Here is a 20,324-nt window from a genome sequence, read left to right as displayed (position 1 = left end):
CCAAGGTCTTAATCATCAGAATGGGACCACTTGATCAGTTCTGAAAAGCTATGAAAGCCTTGCCATGCACTTGTGTTGTCTTGGATTCTTTTGAAAAAGGTCTTGAATGCAAAATTTGTCGTAACACTCACATAGAATCCATTCTTTGAGATTTAAATTAATTATCACTAAGGATAACCTGATTTGAATATATATATATCAGATGTTTATAAAATACATTAAGGTTTGGGATTTATAAATAGGTCGCTCAGAGGTATTAATTAACATGTCGACACTTTTAAATCCTACCATACATCTTTTAACTTGATCCGGGTTTATAACACGTTTGCCTTACTTGACACGTGTCTTTATTTTATTGGGTATGATTTTACGAGGTGTTACACGGCGTTTTCAACAAAAGAATGTCATGGATTGGTATCGAAGAAAATGATATCCGTAGCTCCCAAATGCAGCAATTCCTCAAGCTCTGATGGCGCCACCGAGGAGCCATCTAATAAAACCAAGGCATGTTACACTCTTCTTCTATTAAAGCAATAGAGTGAGCGAATAGGAAATAAAAAACGATCTTTCATAAGGTTGTGATGTGGTTTACAAGCTGAACCAGATTTCATATCCAAAAACTTGATATGGTTTTACCTCCAACATCAGAAATTTCGAATATTTTAAGACAACAAAAACAGTTGTTATACTTGATTAAATTTTATGACTTCGTTTATGGGTTGATGTTTGCAGGTTCCATTTGGGTATAGTCGAAAATATGTTATTCTTATTGGAGTTGGAGTTGGAGTTACAGTTATCAGCATTGGTCTAAAAAGTGGATTAGAGGTATCCTTTTTCATCTATTACCGTTATGTTTGTATTATCACATATACATAATAGTAATTATATGAATGGAGATAATTATGGCCCAGCAAATTTGTGCATTTTATAAAAGTGGATTGTAACCGTATACACATTATGGCAAATGGTTCAGATGCATGAAAACATACCCGGAAAACGCTTTGACAGATACCATGAGCTAGGCCAGCATGCTTTTGGGAAAAAACTTGGTCTGTTTATAATAGTTCCACAACAGCTGATTGTTGAAGTTGGTTGCGACATCGTGTATATGGTCATTGGCGGTCAATCCCTCAAGAAGGTTCATGAATTGCTTTGTGATGACTCCACCAACCTTCGGCTCACTTACTGGATCATGATCTTCGCTTCTGTCAACTTTTTACTTTCTAATTGCCCCAACTTCAATTCCATCACCATTATCTCTTTGGCTCCAGCAGTTATGTCCATCAGGTACTTTACACAGTTACACGCGTGCACGCAATATATAATAGTAGTCGCTATTTATACATTGTATATTGCATATAAAAACTAGACAAAAACTTGACTTATAGCTAGATTTAAATAAAACACAAACGAAGATACCTTTGATAAGTAATTAAATGGGTTGGTACCGAGCTCATTGTCACACCCCAACCGATGGCGGAATCATCGGGGCATGGCACTGAGCGAAACAGATTGTCCAGAAGTTTCCATAACAATTATCATTACTATTCAATTTGAAATAACACGTCCCATACCATGTCTCAAACAGTAAACAAATTATTACAGACCAAATCTAGGCAATTAATTCTGTTCCGACAACTCAGATTTAAATATAGCAATTGTTTATCTGCTTCTAGAGACCCTTGATTTGACTACTACAGACAACTACTTGTTGGACTCTAGAGCTTTATTCTAGCCTCGCTTTCCTAGCAAATAAGCATCCTAAACACCTGTCACATACGTTAAAATAAAGTCAATACACATAGTGTAAAGGCGAGTATACAAGTTTGATAGTAGCATATAGATTTCGAAATAGTTTACGCATAACCAGCACGTACACAGCGGAAAACGAAGCATGTTAGTTATCAACATGAACCTATTGATACCAATGAGTGCGGGTTGACTGCCCGAGGCAGTTCGCAATACATGATTACCACCGTAATCCATGCAAGTAATTGTCCTTAACAACCCCCGCATGAGCGGGTGCTGAGTCCAAACTATAGTACTATCGTCGTTAAGGCAGGTAGACAGCATTCCATGTGTAAACATAACAAACAAGCATTCATTAAGTCACGTATAACATGCGGTAACGGTTAGCGTTTAAAAGTATTGCGTAGTGTGATCGATTGTGATTTAGAATAAGTAACGTATGTAACACCCAAAAGTGCTAAAGCAAAAAGGGATCGAGTATACTCATAGCGGTTGATGGATTGAAGGGAGCGCTTGAGGGTAGGGTTAGCCTGAATAGTTCGATAGCATAATGATAAGAAATGCGTAAAACGGAAACTAGTGTTGGAGGATCGGACAGCTGGTCGATCGGACGGTAGTCTGATCGGACGGCTGACCGTGCAGTTGACAGTCCGTTCAGACAGTTGTCCGGTCGGACGGTAGTCCGATCGGATGGCTGTTCGAGTGGATTGTTTCTTCCTTTGTGTAAGATGTGTTTGTGTATGATGGTTTGACTTTTGAAGTTTTTGTTGCAGTATTTGAAAACATTGAAGTATCTTTACCTTTCAGGTCGGTCGATCGGACAGTCGTTCGATCGGCCGGCAACCTGATCGGTTAGGTACCTCAGCACAAACAAGTTCTTCAGCAGAAGGCACTCGATCGGACAACAGTTCGATCGGGTGGCATTCCTAGTGCATTGAACCACGTTGAAAATCGATTAAGTGTTGAAGTCAAGTATCTCATGATCCGAAGAGTAATCCAATCGGATCGTAGTCCGATCGGATAGCAGTTCGTTCAATACCCAAACTTCAAATAATTTGATTAAGTGTGGGACCCATAGTGCAAGTCGTTCGGCTAACCGGTCGATCGGCTGACTGTCTGTTCGGCTGGCTGTCCGTTCGGACAGCAGTCCGATCGGACAGCACCCTGTCCTGGTCGGCCTGTTCGTCTAACACTTGGTTGTTTTGATTGTTTGTCGTTTTATCGAGGTATCTTGATAACAAGTTAAGCAACAGGAACCTCGTCATTACTTGGTCCCCCTGATCGGACAGGAATCACCCAAATCAGTCTAGTGAACGCTTCGGGACGGTGTTTCATGCTTAACCCGAAATCGGTGAACCTCATGGATAGAATCTGGATCTTAGGCCACGCAACCACCGGAATGATTAGCAAGTTGGCACAAGCTCCGTTTCTACCGATTTTGAAGACATTGAGTGTAAAAGAGTTGAAAGAAAGTCGGAAAACCATCTTTCAATCCCTTTCACCGTGAATATTGTCACACCCCAATTTTCCACGTGTCACCGGTGGACCCGGTGGGGAGTATCGTGACGTAGTTGATATCATCATAGTCAAACAACACAATTAAAAATGCACAGCGGAAGCAAAAGATGAATACATTACAATCCGATATAAAGTAATATCAAGGTATTACAAACGCAAAGTAAAGGATCCACAGGCGGATCGCAAAATAAAATAAAACATTGTTCAACAGACTTCAAGCATCTAAGCTTGCGAGACTTCTATTTGATGCTAGGAGAAACCAGCCTATTAGTCTTTTTGGGAAAATACGTCAGTTTTCACTGGTAAATACAATTTAACTGACTCATTTTGAAAACATTTTAAAAATTGATTTGAATGCACAAGGCACAAAATATTTATACTTGGGAATAATTAATCAAAGTTAATCTTGTAAAAGAATTACATGTTCGTTATGTGTTCAGTCGCCCGGTTCGTGCCGGGTTTAAGGTTAATTGACACACCACTTAGTATAAATCCGCGGCGGGAGGCCAACGATTATACCTTAATAAATATGGACATATTACCGGATGTACGCCTACAACCGGGTGTCAAGGTCGTGGCCATTTCGTAAAATGATGCCAAGGATATCCGGGACATGGTCATTAAGCTCCCAAAGGCGTAAAACAAACAAAACCAGTTTTCAAACGAGTCACATTGATAATACCCAACTACTAATGAGTTAGGGTCAATTGCCCGACCAAGCGGTATTTTATATACCGTACCCCAAGCCCGTATAAGGGAAAATAAGTTAAAAGTATTTACCTGAGCTAAATATAAATTTAATCCCAGCCGTATACCACCAAGCAAGTACAGATAGCTTTTACTGGGCTCCTAAATCTGGAACGAAGGTTTTTAATAACCTATTAGAATCCTAACGGGTCTTTTAATTTGGCCTAAGCCTAGACCGGTTAGTTCTTAAATGAAGATTACGGTTTAAACGCACGATAAGGCGAAGACCGTCTTAGAATGTGTTTTTGACCCAACAAGCTTGCATACTTGTTTAATATGGGTAACTTAATCACATTCTGGATTTTGAGACCGAAATGATATGGTTTGACCCGTTTCGGCTATAATGGGTAAACTAGTTACCTATGCCGATCCGAACGCATAAAGTGCGTAACGAGTAACCATAAGAGTCATATACAAGTTTCCTAAGTTAATATGCCTTAAACATGTTGTGATATCAGAAGGATACCTTCCATTATGCCCAAGAATGGTTTTAAACCCAATTTATGCCTCATAAGGTCATTTTGGTCATTTTAAAGGGTGAAAAAGGGTTTGAGTTATAGGTCTGATTAAATCAGTAAACCTACTCATTTTACCAAGTTATAACAGTAGGGTATAAGTCCTCATGTGAAATTTATCAATCTTAATCCTCCTAGACTCCGTAGGGGCGTTTTGGTAATTTCACATATGCTTAAAAGGTCAATATTGGAATTCTGATCTTAAGATATTCTCCTACTGTTTAAATATAAAATTTTACTGAATACATCAGTAGGTTTCAACCTCATATGCTTAAATAGGTTCTAGCACATACTTATGCGTTAAAAAAACGCTTAAAAAGGCGATTTGGAGCCATTTCCGAGTTTTATATAGAAAGCTGATATTTTGAAAATTCCAGAAGGCTCAAAATAATTTATTTAACATATTAGATCAATAGAAAAATGTTTTAGGTCAATCGGATATATAAAACTCATTTTATAGCCCAAAAGGGCAAAACCGGCATTAGCCGAATTAAGCTTAGAACACTAAGTTATGCTCAGCCTAAAATTAAATAAAAATTTCTAAAAATCCCAAAATATTATTTTAATACAGTAGGTACAAAGTTTTGTATAAAAATTTGGGTTTAGATAGGCTATATGCAATTTACGTTATTTAATTACTAAAGAAGCTTCTAATTACGATATTAAGCATAACTCCTAATCTAGACCTCCAACTGATGTCAAATTTTATGGACAAGTTTATAATTCAGTAGTGAAGGTTTCTATCCTCTCACATTTTCAAAAATATTGTTTTAAGGTCAAAAGGGCATAACGGTCAACAATTCGGCATATAACGGAAATTTGCAAATGAATAGGATAACAAAGGATTCAGGTTGTATAACCTCAGAGGGTTACACTAACCTATAACATGATCCTAAAGGAATCCTAAGGCATATCTAAATAAGTCTAATTCGGGTCAGAACTGAAAGTCAAAGCAAAAGTCAACTTTCGCGACTTTCGGCTCCGAACCGGCCTATACTTAGAATCGTCGGATTGAACATGCTTAGACATGTTCAACTAATATTTACCAAGTTGTTAAAGTGGCAAAACTGATTTTATGACTTTAATTTAATAGTTATGCATTTCAATTAGAAATAACCCGTTTGACTTTCATTTGACCCGACAATTAAACTAAGTAAACGTGGTAATTAGGAGGCGCCCTTTTGAGGGTTAATTGCCTACCTAATTACGATCACGTAGCCATGTTCGAAGCGAACCATGGCTCAACCGTTTAAAAGTCAAAGCGTTTATCGAAGACGCTTGACTTTCGGTTATAATCGCTAAAATTAAACTAAGCATGAAAGGGGACACTTACAAAGGGTCCAAGCAAGGAGGGTTGATCCTAAATTCTCAGGTATGAAGAGCAAAGTCTCCAACTTAGAGACTTCAAGATCAAGGTGTGAGTTTGGGGGAAGTTGAGGTGGGTATTTATAGGTTTTTCGGAACCCTTAAGATCGTTTATCGATAAACGAGCTTTGATCTGGATCGTACACCTCTTACCCACTGATTTACAATACCATGGGAGCCCATAGATTGCTTAGAAAACCATTTGCACACTCACAAACAGCTGGAACAGCTGGAAACAGCTTTCTGCTGATCTGGAGGGGCTTTACGGACCGTAAGGTCCATAGCATACGGTCCGTAAGGACCAGGTCTGCACATGGCCACTTTCATTAGTTGACAGTTTTGGCCCCTGCACCCCCAAATGCCATTTCCGACACATCCAAGACCCGTTAAACCATTTTTAAGGCTCTACAAAGATGCCTAAGCATAGGGAACATGAAACATGCTCAAAAATATGCCGGATGTCGGTTCGTTTGGTCGTACGGTCCCGTTGTTCGGCTAATTACGACGAAACACGGACGGACGCTAAAAACGATCCAAATTACACGACGAATGGAATTTTATCATGCCACACACTAAAATAAAATATTTTAGTGCTTACATAAATTTTTGGGTGTCTGGGGATATTCAGAACGCGAGATATGCGCAAAAGTGCAAACTTGTGCACTTTTTGACACTTTTAGTCCCTGCATGACATAAAAGTTTATTTTTGCGCACCAAACACCTCTAAGCCTATACCTAAGCTATATAAAGGATAAATATGGTATGTTTAACTTATGAACATATTCCGGAAGGTCCGTCACCATACGATTCGACCTCCTTTTGCAGTTTGACGCAATTAGTCCCTTAATTGCGCAAAGTAGCGCGAAATGCCGTTTAATGACATCTAAGCCTTCCATGGCCCATATTAATCATTCCCAAGCATATACTTAAATATTACTATGCTCTCGTTCACTTAAATGGACACCGAATGGCGTAGATTCAAAAGTTGACGCTTTAGGCCCCTCTATTGCGCAAACTTGCGCATCTCATCATTTAATTGCATTGAAGCCTCATCTAATCCATATTAGGCATCCTTGATAGTATTATTAAACATCACGATGCTTCGGGTTCGCTAAAAGGCCATTCAAAGGTATTATTAAACATATTGACGCTTTTAGTCCCTCTAACTTGCAAAGTTGCGCGTAACTTAACTTATAGGCATAAAAACCTTAGTTGGCCATTACTTGGCATTCCCGAGAGTATAATTAAATATCATGAAGCTCCCGGTTGGTTAAAAGGTCACTCAGAGGTAAGAATTTACATGTTGACGCTTTTAACCCTTCATTGCGCAAACTTTCAATTAATTACGCAAACGGCTACACTTTATCATCAAGTGGCACATTTGTGAATATCACCATCGTGAGAGGTTATTTAGAAACTTATTTTAGGTATGCTAACACTTCCAGTCCTTTCAAAATCAAGTTTTCGATTTTTCGAAAAAGTAGTCCCTAAACTTCACTGTTTGACTTCATTAGGGTTTATTACACGTGTCAATACATCATTGGACGTGATTTTATGAGGTGTTACATCCTCACCCCCTTAAAAGAAATCTCAACCTTGAGATTTGCTAAAATGCTGGAAGTTTATTTTGTCGCATAACGGACTTAACTTTCTTAGCATGCTTGGAGTCCTTCCAAGCTCCCAAGTTGACCTCTATATTAGGTATATGTATTCCTTTCGAGCATTCTTATCCTATCGGTCCTTAATCGATACAGGTTTCTCATCATATGATAGATCTGTCTATCATATGAGTTAATGCTTCTTGACTTATTGGTGAAATACATCCTTAAATCCTTAATGTGTAACGTATTGCGAGATCCGCCAAGCTCCTTAAATATGTTTTAGCTTATAAGCTACTTGATCTTGATACATTCGATTCCTTCGAATGATTTCATATATTCAGAGCTTAACTAGCCTAACAATTAACAGATTGGCACACCTTTCCAGGGTGATATCTTTTGTTGAACTTTATTTCTTAACAAGAACTTAGGAGGTTTGCTATTTCCATGAATCCTTGATTCTCTGCCGAATACTGGCAACTTATAGATGATTATGGATTTGCATGATCTTATTCGTTGTTTCCAAGGCAACTTTCAGATCCTGATAATTGGACTTACCAATTTTCTGTCTAACAATAAATGTCTAATATCTCATCTATACAAGGTCTCCCAAGGAGCAGCCTTGATACTTATATAACAATTATTATAGACAAGCTAATCTTAAGGTGAGATGGTTATTCCAATCACTGCTTAAAACTAACCTTACGGGATAGCTAATCCTTTAAGTCAGTCGAATAAATCGACGATCCTGGGCGGCTGATGGATATTCTTAATTGTTGCCTAATTAGGGTTGCGGTAATCAGTGCATAAGCAAAATGAACCGCCTTTCTTAATTAACTATATCGAATCCTCAGAATATTGAGTTAGGCTATATGAATCCTCTATTTTAAAACTTACTTAATCAGGGTTTCGATTCATCCAATGATGGTACTAGCCGTCTTGGAGATTTCATATTAATACAGCCCTAAAAGGGATATAAATCTTAACTCTACTTGCCTCTCAGGAGGTAACAGGGTAATCTTAGGAGAAGATGATCAAAATACAAGGAGGTTATAGAGACTTTCCATATCTCAGGCTCCAGTTTATCCATCATTGCTCGAGTCAAATAAATGACACATTCATGTTATAAGTCCACGAATTCCTTAATCGGGAACATTTGCATGAAAACTTCAATTCTGGATATCTTCTTTGAATACCATTAGTTGACTTTAGTACCATATGACCATCGGGATATCTTTGTGGTCCCATGCATTAAACCTCCATACTGATCAGGCATAGAAGCAATCTATGGGGCTTATCAAGATACATCAATCCTCATATGGTGCTTTTATCATACTGTTTGGTATCCGAAATCGTTAGAGATCAAAGAGATATCATCTATGTATGCTGACGCACTTCCTTAGGGAGGATATTTCTAAAATTCTACGATTAAAGGTTTCTGACATGAGCAGAGAAATGGTTCTTATGATTTCGCTTGTAAGTTTTACTTTACACTTAATATCTGGGGTTCTTATGGGATATTTTCTAAAAGTTTGCTAAGCTTATGGTTTTTTTTTATGAGAAACTTATCAGTACCCGAAACCAAATGAAATTCTTAGTACTAAAATCACAATAGGGGGGTTTATCTAATATCATTATTAATGCGAACTGCCTCTAATCATTCATCAGGAGGGTTAAATGCCTCAATTCTTAATCCTTTTAAACTCAGCTGCAGATTCTTTAACAATTTCGAGGCAGTCTTAGCTTTGACTGGCTATTTCTTAATCTATTTAACATGAGTAGCTGAGGTAGATCCTTAATGGATTTATGATGAGCATGTTTGAAAACCTTTCATGACTTTTCTTAGATCTCTTTCTAGCAGCTGTGTTTATTACAGTTTTGGAGACTAACTTCATTAACATTGAGGCTCGCATCTGTTGTGCCATTAATACTTGTCGCATCTCTAGCATCGCGATTGTTGTTTGTCCTTTCCGAGTTTTCCATACTCAAAGCTTTGGTATTAAATACCAAATTCAACAAGTGCTCAGGCAGTCCTTACCATGAGTATTCCTTGAATTGCCAAGGGCTTAACATAAAAAGTCTTGATAACTACTTGCTTCTTATTACCCAGAATATGGGTTTAGCTATAAGATGACCTTCCTATCACTATATCGAATCCCTCTATTTCAACGGAAACAAGGACAGTGGAAAAGAATGGTTCCTAATAACATCCATCTAATATTGCTGGAGCAGTCTCTAGGGTACCATTGGCCAATCCTACTTTATACTTAACGCTTAGAGTTTTTAAATAGGCAGATTTAAAGATTTACAAAATCTATTGTCTACGAAAGACTTATCTGAACCTCAATTAAGTAATACTCTAGCATGAGCGTTATTGATAAAGGAATTACCTGTTGCGATATTGGCATCCTGATTAGCTTCTTGAGCATCCAATTGAGAGTTTCCAGCGTTGTCCTTCTTAGTCTCCCCAGGCTTCTTGGTTTTATTCGGGCAGTTAGTTTTGATGTGCCCTATTTCTTTGCAACCATAGCAGGTTGCGTCTCCCAACTTCTTGCAATCCAAGGTCTTATGCTCCTTGGACTTGCAGATTCCACAGGGTAAAGGCTGGGATTCAAATCTGCATTTCCCGAGGTGGTTTTTTCTTACAGGTTTTGCATCTGGTCTTTTTACCTAAGTGCTGGTTGTCTTTCGAGTCCTTGCATTCATGGGTCTCGGGATCCACCTCTTTACGGGTGACACATCCCCTGGTCTGCTCATAGAAACACTTTCCGAAGTGCTTCTTCCCGCAGGTTTTACACTCGGGTTTTGCCTCCTCTGGCTTGAACTGGCTATAGTTTGAACCGGTCTTACCCTTTTTACAACCCTTATTTGGGGTGTCATCGGACTTTCGCTTATGATCCTTCAACGCACGGTCCACAACTTTGTTTACAGCTATATCTATCATAGCCTGTAACTCGGTCCCCGTTAAATTTAGTCTTGCATTATCATTCTGATTAACTGGATGATTGGGAGTTTCGGAGGGGTCGGCCATGATGATGCTTCGAAGGCTACAAACTAAGTAGTAATAATTTATTTAATTATATAAGGAATTGTCGAACTTGATAATTAAAAGCCATGATGCGAACAAACCATATGGGCCAATAGATAGTATTAAGTTTATTTGATTATGTTTTGCCTAGGTTTTTAAATAAACCATCTTTGGCGTTCGCACAGAATCTAATCCTTCTTATTAGACAGGGGATATAAGTCACAACTGTCAATGTCGTACAGACACTTTATACAACACAAAGGCTTGTTTCAAAGGATTCTTTAGATGGCACAAAGCCTTGTCACAAGGACAATCTAAAACATAATCAATGATTCCTTTGGATCAGAAAACTTCATAACTCATTACCTTTTGACAGGAAGTTATGAATAACTATCTTTATCATGAATACATCCTTGCCCGTAGGTATACATCCCAGATGGATGTTTAGATGTGTACATCATGTTCGACGTTTATTAGCCAAGATTCCTATTGATCATTTAGGCTAAATGAAAGGTTAGGAAGATTTCTAATATAAGGATGACAAGTGTGATTTCATCGCATCACCTATTGTCAGGAGTGTTAACACGTTTTGAGGTGTTTAACAAGGATCTGAATCTCTTTAAACAGGTATTACCATCGTAGCCAGGTCCCTAAAGACATTCAAGCTAGGTTATACCCTTTGAGACTCTTTTTTTTTTTAATATAAATACTGGCAGGAAAGGAATGATATTTATTTTATTCAGGATTTTCATAATAATTATCCTAAATTTATTTAAAATATAACTATGGCACAAAAATCCTAGTCACGTAGACAAGTTTAAGTTATAATCAGGATTTTACAGAATCGAGGTATTTAGGTTTGAACCACAGTTCGTCACCTTTTATTGACAGGGAGTCGTAGGCTACCACTGTCTTTAGTCCCAGAGGACATTTAATTATTGCCCGCAGGCACTTCGCCCTTAAGGGCGGTTATATAATTAAGGGAATTTAAATCACCCAATTAAATGATGACCTATGTGATTTTATCGCTTCACAGTTTGTCATAAATGTTAACATATGGCCTGTGTGACTTTAACGATTCACAATTTGCCAAAAATGTTAACATACGGCCTGTGTGACTTTAACGATTCACAATTTGCCAAAAATGTTAACATACGGCCTGTGTGACTTTAACGATTCACAGTTTGCCAGTAATGTTAACATACGGCCTGTGTGACTTTAACGATTCACAGTTTGTCAGCAATGTTAACATACTCACAGATGGTAACATGGATTGGAATCTTTTAGATAGGTTTTACCGTCTTGGCCATGTCTGTAGTGACATATAGGCTAGGTTTTACCTATAAGATTCTTTTAATATTTAACGCAGAACAATCCTAAATTGAGATGTTATCAAGGATCTGAATCTAATTGTGGAACTACCATCTTGGCCCTGTCTTAAATGACACATGAGCTAGGTCTTATCCTTCTTAGATCTTGCCATCTCATAATAATGGTAGATCTTATAATAGGAACGTTACTTTAAATCTAACCATCCCATTAGAATTTATACAGGTACATGGTTGCCCTAAAACGGGACTTCTAAGGAATGATGTTGTCCACAAAGGGACTGAAAGATAAATATGTCCTTATAAGGACTTCTAAGGAAACGATCTTTAGCAATAGGAGTTTCTTCTTCATCTTATTTCCGAATGTTTTCTCCTTGGTTGCACGTTAATCCTAGTCGCAGTACGAAGCTCAGCCTTCTCTAGGCTTCTAATGGGGAGAATTTCCATTACGGCTTCTTTGCTTGGCGACATATCAAGAATTCATAGAATTGAAAACAAAAATTCTCCGAATAGAGATGAGGGTATTCCTATGTTAAGTCTAGACTCAGAAGGTTAAGGAATGTGCTATTGTGTCATTGAGATTAAACACAAAAGGCTAGTGTTTAACTCACTCAATGTTGGCTCTGATACCAACCTGTCACACCTCAATTTTCCACGTGTCACCGGTGGGCCCGGTGGGGAGTATCGTGACGTAGTTGATATCATCATAGTCAAACAACACAATTAAAAATGCACAGCGGAAGCAAAAGATGAATACATTACAATCCGATATAAAGTAATATCAAGGTATTACAAACGGAAAGTAAAGGATCCACAGGCGGATCGCAAAATAAAATAAAACATTGTTCAACAGACTTCAGGCATCTAAGCTTGCGAGACTTCTATTTGATGCTAGGAGAAACCAGCCTATTACGCATAGTACCTGCACTTAGTCTTTTAGGGAAAATACGTCAGTTTTACTGGTAAATACAATTTAACTGACTCATTTTGAAAACATTTTAAAAATTGATTTGAATGCACAAGGCACAAAATATTTATACTTGGGAATAATTAATCAAAGTTAATCTTGTAAAAGAATTACATGTTCGTTATGCGTTCAGTCGCCCGGTTCGTGCCGGGTTTAAGGTTAATTGACACACCACTTAGTATAAATCCGCGGCGGGAGGCCAACGATTATACCTTAATAAATATGGACATATTACCGGGTGTACGCCTACACCCGGGTGTCAAGGTCGTGGCCATTTCGTAAAATGATGACAAGGATATCCGGGACATGGTCATTAAGCTCCCAAAGGCGTAAAACAAACAAAACCAGTTTTCAAACGGGTCACATTGATAATACCCAACTACTAATGAGTTAGGGTCAATTGCCCGACCAAGCGGTATTTTATATACCGTACCCCAAGCCCGTATAAGGGAAAATAAGTTAAAAGTATTTACCTGAGCTAAATATAAATTTAATCCCAGCCGTATACCACCAAGCAAGTACAGATAGCTTTTACTGGGCTCCTAAATCTGGAACGAAGGTTTTTAATAACCTATTAGAATCCTAACGGGTCTTTTAATTTGGCCGAAGCCTAAGCCGGTTAGTTCTTAAATGAAGATTACGGTTTAAACGCACGATAAGGCGAAGACCGTCTTAGAATGTGGTTTTGACCCAACAAGCTTGCATACTTGTTTAATATGGGTAACTTAATCACATTCTGGATTTTGAGACCGAAATGATATGGTTTGACCTGTTTCGGCTATAATGGGTAAACTAGTTACCTATGCCGATCCGAACGCATAAAGTGCGTAACGAGTAACCATAAGAGTCATATACAAGTTTCCTAAGTTAATATGCCTTAAACATGTTGTGATATCAGAAGGATACCTTCCATTATGCCCAAGAATGGTTTTAAACCCAATTTATACCTCATAAGGGCATTTTGGTCATTTTAAAGGGTGAAAAAGGGTTTAAATAATAAACTGAGTTACAGGTCTGATTAAATCAGTAAACCTACTCATTTTACCAAGTTATAACAGTAGGGTATAAGTCCTCATGTGAAATTTATCAATCTTAATCCTCCTAGACTCCGTAGGGGCGTTTTGGTAATTTCACATATGCTTAAAAGGTCAATATTGGAATTCTGATCTTAAGATATTCTCCTACTGTTTAAATATAAAATTTTACTGAATACATCAGTAGGTTTCAACCTCATATGCTTAAATAGGTTCTAGCACATACTTATGCCTTAAAAAAACGCTTAAAAAGGCGACTTGGAGCCATTTCCGGGTTTTATATAGAAAGCTGATATTTTGAAAATTCCAGAAGGCTCAAAATAATTTATTTAACATATTAGATCAATAGAAAAAGGTTTGAGGTCAATCGGATAGATAAAATTCATTTTATAGCCCAAAAGGGCAAAACCGGCATTAGCCGAATTAAGCTTAGAACACTAAGTTATGCTCAGCCTAAAATTAAATAAAAATTTCTAAAAATCCCAAAATATTATTTTAATACAGTAGGTACAAAGTTTTGTATAAAAATTTGGGTTTAGATAGGCTATATGCAATTTACGTTATTTAATTACTAAAGAAGCTTCTAATTACGATATTGAGCATAACTCCTAATCTAGACCTCCAACTGATGTCAAATTTTATGGACAAGTTTATAATTCAGTAGTGAAGGTTTCTATCCTCTCACATTTTCAAAAATATTGTTTTAAGGTCAAAAGGGCATAACGGTCAACAATTCGGCATATAACGGAAATTTGCAAATGAATAGGATAACAAAGGATTCAGGTTGTATAACCTCAGAGGGTTACACTAACCTATAACATGATCCTAAAGGAATCCTAAGGCATATCTAAATAAGTCTAATTCGGGTCAGAACTGAAAGTCAAAGCAAAAGTCAACTTTCGCGACTTTCGGCTCCGAACCGGCCTATACTTAGAATCGTCGGATTGAACATGCTTAGACATGTTCAACTAATATTTACCAAGTTGTTAAAGTGGCAAAACTGATTTTATGACTTTAATTTAATAGTTATGCATTTCATTTAGAAATAACCCGTTTGACTTTCATTTGACCCGACAATTAAACTAAGTAAACGTGGTAATTAGGAGGCGCCCTTTTGAGGGTTAATTGCCTACCTAATTACGATCACGTAGCCATGTTCGAAGCGAACCATGGCTCAACCGTTTAAAAGCCAAAGCGTTTATCGAAGACGCTTGACTTTCGGTTATAACCGCTAAAATTAAACTAAGCATGAAAGGGGACACTTACAAAGGGTCCAAGCAAGGAGGGTTGATCCTAAATTCTCAGGTATGAATAGCAAAGTCTCCAACTTAGAGACTTCAAGATCAAGGTGTAAGTTTGGGGGAAGTTGAGGTGGGTATTTATAGGTTTTCGGAACCGTTAAGATCGTTTATCGATAAACGAGCTTTGATCTGGATCGTACACCTCTTACCCACTGATTTACAATACCATGGGAGCCCATAGATTGCTTAGAAAACCATTTGCACACTCACAAACAGCTGGAACAGCTGGAAACAGCTTTCTGCTGATCTGGAGGGGCTTTACGGACCGTAAGGTCCATAGCATACGGTCCGTAAGGACCAGGTCTGCACATGGCCACTTTCATTAGTTGACAGTTTTGGCCCCTGCACCCCCAAATGCCATTTCCGACACATCCAAGACCCGTTAAACCATTTTTAAGGCTCTACAAAGATGCCTAAGCATAGGGAACATGAAACATGCTCAAAAAAATGCCGGATGTCGGTTCGTTTGGTCGTACGGTCCCGTTGTTCGGCTAATTACGACGAAACACGGGCGGACGCTAAAAACGATCCAAATTACACGATGAATGGAATTTTATCATGCCACACACTAAAATAAAATATTTTAGTGCTTAAATAAATTTTTGGGTGTCCGGGGATATTCAGAACGCGAGATATGCGCAAAAGTGCAAACTTGTGCACTTTTTGACACTTTTAGTCCCTGCATGACATAAAAGTTTATTTTTGCGCACCAAACACCTCTAAGCCTATACCTAAGCTATATAAAGGATAAATATGGTATGTTTAACTTATGAACATATTCCGGAAGGTCCGTCACCATACGATTCGACCTCCTTTTGCAGTTTGACGCAATTAGTCCCTTAATTGCGCAAAGTAGCGCGAAATGCCGTTTAATGACATCTAAGCCTTCCATGGCCCATATTAATCATTCCCAAGCATATACTTAAATATTACTATGCTCTCGTTCACTTAAATGGACACCGAGTGGCGTAGATTCAAAAGTTGACGCTTTAGGCCCCTCTATTGCGCAAACTTGCGCATCTCATCATTTAATTGCATTGAAGCCTCATCTAATCCATATTAGGCATCCTTGATAGTATTATTAAACATCACGATGCTTTGGGTTCGCTAAAAGGCCATTCAGAGGTATAATTAAACATATTGACGCTTTTAGTCCCTCTAACTTGCAAAGTTGCTCGTAACTTTACTAATAGGCATAAAAACCTTAGTTGGCCATTACTTGGCATTCCCGAGAGTATAATTAAATATCATGAAGCTCCCGGTTGGTTAAAAGGTCACTCAGAGGTAAGAATTTACATGTTGACGCTTTTAACCCTTCATTGCGCAAACTTTCAATTAATTACGCAAACGGCTACACTTTATCATCAAGTGGCACATTTGTGAATATCACCATCGTGAGAGGTTATTTAGAAACTTATTTTAGGTATGCTAACACTTCCAGTCCTTTCAAAATCAAGTTTTCGATTTTTCGAAAAAGTAGTCCCTAAACTTCACTGTTTGACTTCATTAGGGTTTATTACACGTGTCAATACATCATTGGACGTGATTTTATGAGGTGTTATAAATATGTTTAGATCTGTGAAGGATCTTCATTTGTTTATGTGAAAATCGGTTAGATCCAAGTTATTCTTGGTGGAAAGGATGAGAAAAGATGGAGAGCACGAGCTGGTCGGTCTGAGGGTTTCCAAAAGTGGAAAGGATGACAATGACAGGGGTATTTATAGGCTTCCAAAAGAGGAAGAGTGTTGGCCGATCGGCCAGGCAGCTCAATCGGACAGCCTGTCCGATCGGACAGCAGTCCGATCGGCCGGCTGGTCGATCGGCTGGTAGCCTGATCGATCAGTTGCCTGATTCGAGTGTTCGGTGCGACGATTTTTGATATTTCGATATCGATTGCGAGCGTTGCGAGTGCGATAGAGTTTCCTATTCAATTACTTTTTAATCACAATCACTCATATCGAGCGCTATCCTTTCTCTAGTAATTATCATGATTCGATTTCAATTGAGTTCGATTGCGTTTCGATTGCGATTGCGATTCGATTGATTACCACACACATAACGTAAATTAAACATGCACAAGTAACACATAAGGCACACACACACGTATCATAGTAACCCAAAATGCGATATTCGAGTTTGCGAGCGCGATTGCGATAAACGATAACATATGCGATAAATAGCGAATAAACTTCGTTTATTTGCAGATACTCCACATAATACAACTAACGTAAAACATGAAATAGACTACTATAGTCAACGAAGTCAAAACAGAGATTGAGCAAGGAGTGACAGATCGCAATTAGCGATCTTTTCTTCCTTTGACTTTAATCTTGACTTTGACTTTGACTTTCAAAACACGGGGTGTTACACTCATCCCTATGTAAATCTATGTTACAAAAAATGTGCAAATTGACACAACTTGTACGTTGCAGTTACTCTACAATCGCATGGGTGGTTTCATTGGACTAGGGTGTGCAACCACACATCGATTACAACATAGGATACAAAGAAACTACCCAAGCGGGGACAATATTAAGCTTCTTTAATAGACTGGGTGCAATGGCTTTTGCGTACGCGGGTCACAATGTAGTGTTGGAAATTCAAGCCACCATTCATTCAACGCTAGAAAAGCCTTCATAGGGCCCCATGTGGAAAGGAGTGGTTGCCTACATAGTGGTGGCCATATGATACTTCCCTGTTGCCATTTCCGGGTATTGGGCATATGGAAACCGCGTCTCGGATAATGTCTTGATTTCTTTAGAGAAGCCGTGTGGCTCATTGCAGCGGCAAATGTGTTTGAGGTGATTCATGTTATCGGAAGCTATCAGGTTAAGATTTTATATCTCCGCTACATTAAAACAAGTATATTTTTACAGTACAAATCAGACGACTTTCACTAACTATAATATTTATATTTTGGATTCACCATTTTTTTACCACATTACCAATCATCTCTTTGGTTGGTTTTTAATCTGAATTTGCATCCATTTGTTTTCTAGGTTTATGCAATGCCAGTATTTGATATGATAGAAACCCTGTTGGTCAAGAAAATGAACTTCAAACCGACTTTTATGCTTCGCTTCATCACTAGGATTACCTATATGTTGGTAAGTGAAATTTTTTTTAATGATTCTTTTATCATTTTAACTTGTATTTTACTAAATTACTGCTCTGGTTGCAGCATTTACAATGATGTTTGCCATTTGTGTCCCATTTTTTGGTGGACTTCTAGGATTCTTCGGCGGATTCGCCTTCGCCCCAACAACATATTTCGTAACCAACATTTTATTTAGATATTAAAAAATATATACAACTTTTACAATCAAACAGTTACTTTTTTTTTACGAAAGTGTTTAAGGTCAATCTGACCCGACCCATGTTGATGTGTTACTCACTTACACACTTCTAAGTTCTAACTTCGATCTTTATGATGCAGATACCTTGCGCCTGTTGGCTTATAATCCATAAACCAAAGATAGGGAGCTTATCCTGGATTATTAATCGGGTATGTAACCAAACAAAATAAGCTTGTTAAATAAAAATTACTATGCTTATAAAATAATAACCTTGTTAAAGTTTCCAATCAAGCTTGTTATAGGAAGCTCGGGCTTGAGCTTCTTTAAGCTTAGCTCAATTTCATCTTTTAGCTAGCCGATCTTGAATAATCACGAACTGCACCAAAGACCTTTGATTATGTAATGGTAATAAAACTATATCGAAAAAATTTAGTTGTGCATCTGTAAAAATTACCCAACAACAAGATCAAAAATTTGAGCTGCCATTATTTAAAATCCAAAAGCAAAACAACTAAACATGAATTGGTGCTTGTTTTAATTTATAACATGATCCTTGTAGACAAGTAAAAACCTAGAGACTTTTGATGCAGATGGTGCAGAATGAAGTTGTGTGTTTCGAGCTCTATCAACTTTCTCTAAGTAGTCTTCAGGAGATTGATGTTTTGTACCTTCAAAGAACACATATCAATTAGATCTGCCTACAAAAAAAAACCCACTTCAATCTCCCATAAAAGAAGGGTAAAAATCGTCTAAAGTGCATTCAAATACTCACACACCATAACGGTTTATTTCAAGATTCATATAATCGTTTTAATTATATACTTTTTGTATTCATATCCAATACATGTATTATTGATGAAACCATTGGCTTGAATCACTTGATATTATAAAACCAATGATCTATAATAAAGCGAAAACAATAAACTTTCAAAATCCAAAGAATCATTAGATTATATAGGGAATTTCTGTTGTAAAAAAGTGATATGATTGAGCAATGAGAACTTACATTTTTAACTAGATTTTTCGAACACGTCATTAACCTTAGTGGTTTCGCATTTATTTACAACTATATTGTTCGCGTTTGTTCTTTTAGCTCTAACGATACAAACGAACAAACATGAACGACTTTTGTTCTTTTGAGTGTGATACGTATACTTTATCTTGCGCCAAACCCGTCACGCAACGTGCGCCCAAAAAACATAATACCCGCGGCAACGCGCGGGCATTCCCACTAGTAGTTATATAATTGCTTTTGATGTTAATTCTGAAGTTTTCAAACATGTTACATTGCCACAACAAATTGGTATTAATGTTCGGCAGCGACGTTTATTCACAGTCAGACATAAACTTCATATGTTTGTTGTTGAAATGAGTCGTCCTGTTACAACGGTGAATCTCTTCAAATTTGAAGATCAAGTTTGGACGAAGGTTTCATTTTTCAAAGACCTAAAAGCAATTACATTTGACTCATGACGTAACCAACCACATGTAATGGAAAAAAACTTGGACTTTATCCACTGAATGGGGCAATATCATTGAGGTGCCCATTACAACAAAAGATTTCGAATACCTTGAAGATGTTGATATCTTTCACGGATTGAAAGCTACATCGTTTTTACAGACCGTTCTATCGCCTATTAATTAGTTTTATTCAATTTCTTATCTTATGTATTCAGTACGTTTTAATTCCCTTTTCTTACGGTTGTAGTACGATGCTTCGTTTTTTTTAATATTTAAATTCAGATTGTCATGATAAGCTCATTCGTACAGTCCTTTTATGATAAGTAACATAAAACTTTTCTATCAAAAGTACAAACATATCATTTTCAACACCGCGGAATTCGCGGGTATTAGCACTAGTATGTAATAAACTAATAA

General features: G+C 37.6%; 1 pseudogene; it reads left to right on the top strand.

The window, feature by feature from the left end:
• The first annotated feature begins 426 nt into the window (after positions 1 to 426).
• Positions 427 to 18,822, top strand: LOC110932566 (annotated as a pseudogene).
• The last annotated feature ends 1,502 nt before the right edge of the window (positions 18,823 to 20,324 follow it).

This window comes from Helianthus annuus, chromosome 3 (genome assembly GCF_002127325.2).
Source record: "Helianthus annuus cultivar XRQ/B chromosome 3, HanXRQr2.0-SUNRISE, whole genome shotgun sequence".
Classification (NCBI taxonomy): Eukaryota; Viridiplantae; Streptophyta; class Magnoliopsida; order Asterales; family Asteraceae; genus Helianthus; species Helianthus annuus.
The sequence above is the reverse complement of the archived record's forward strand: the minus strand, read 5'-3'. Positions and strand labels throughout refer to the sequence as shown.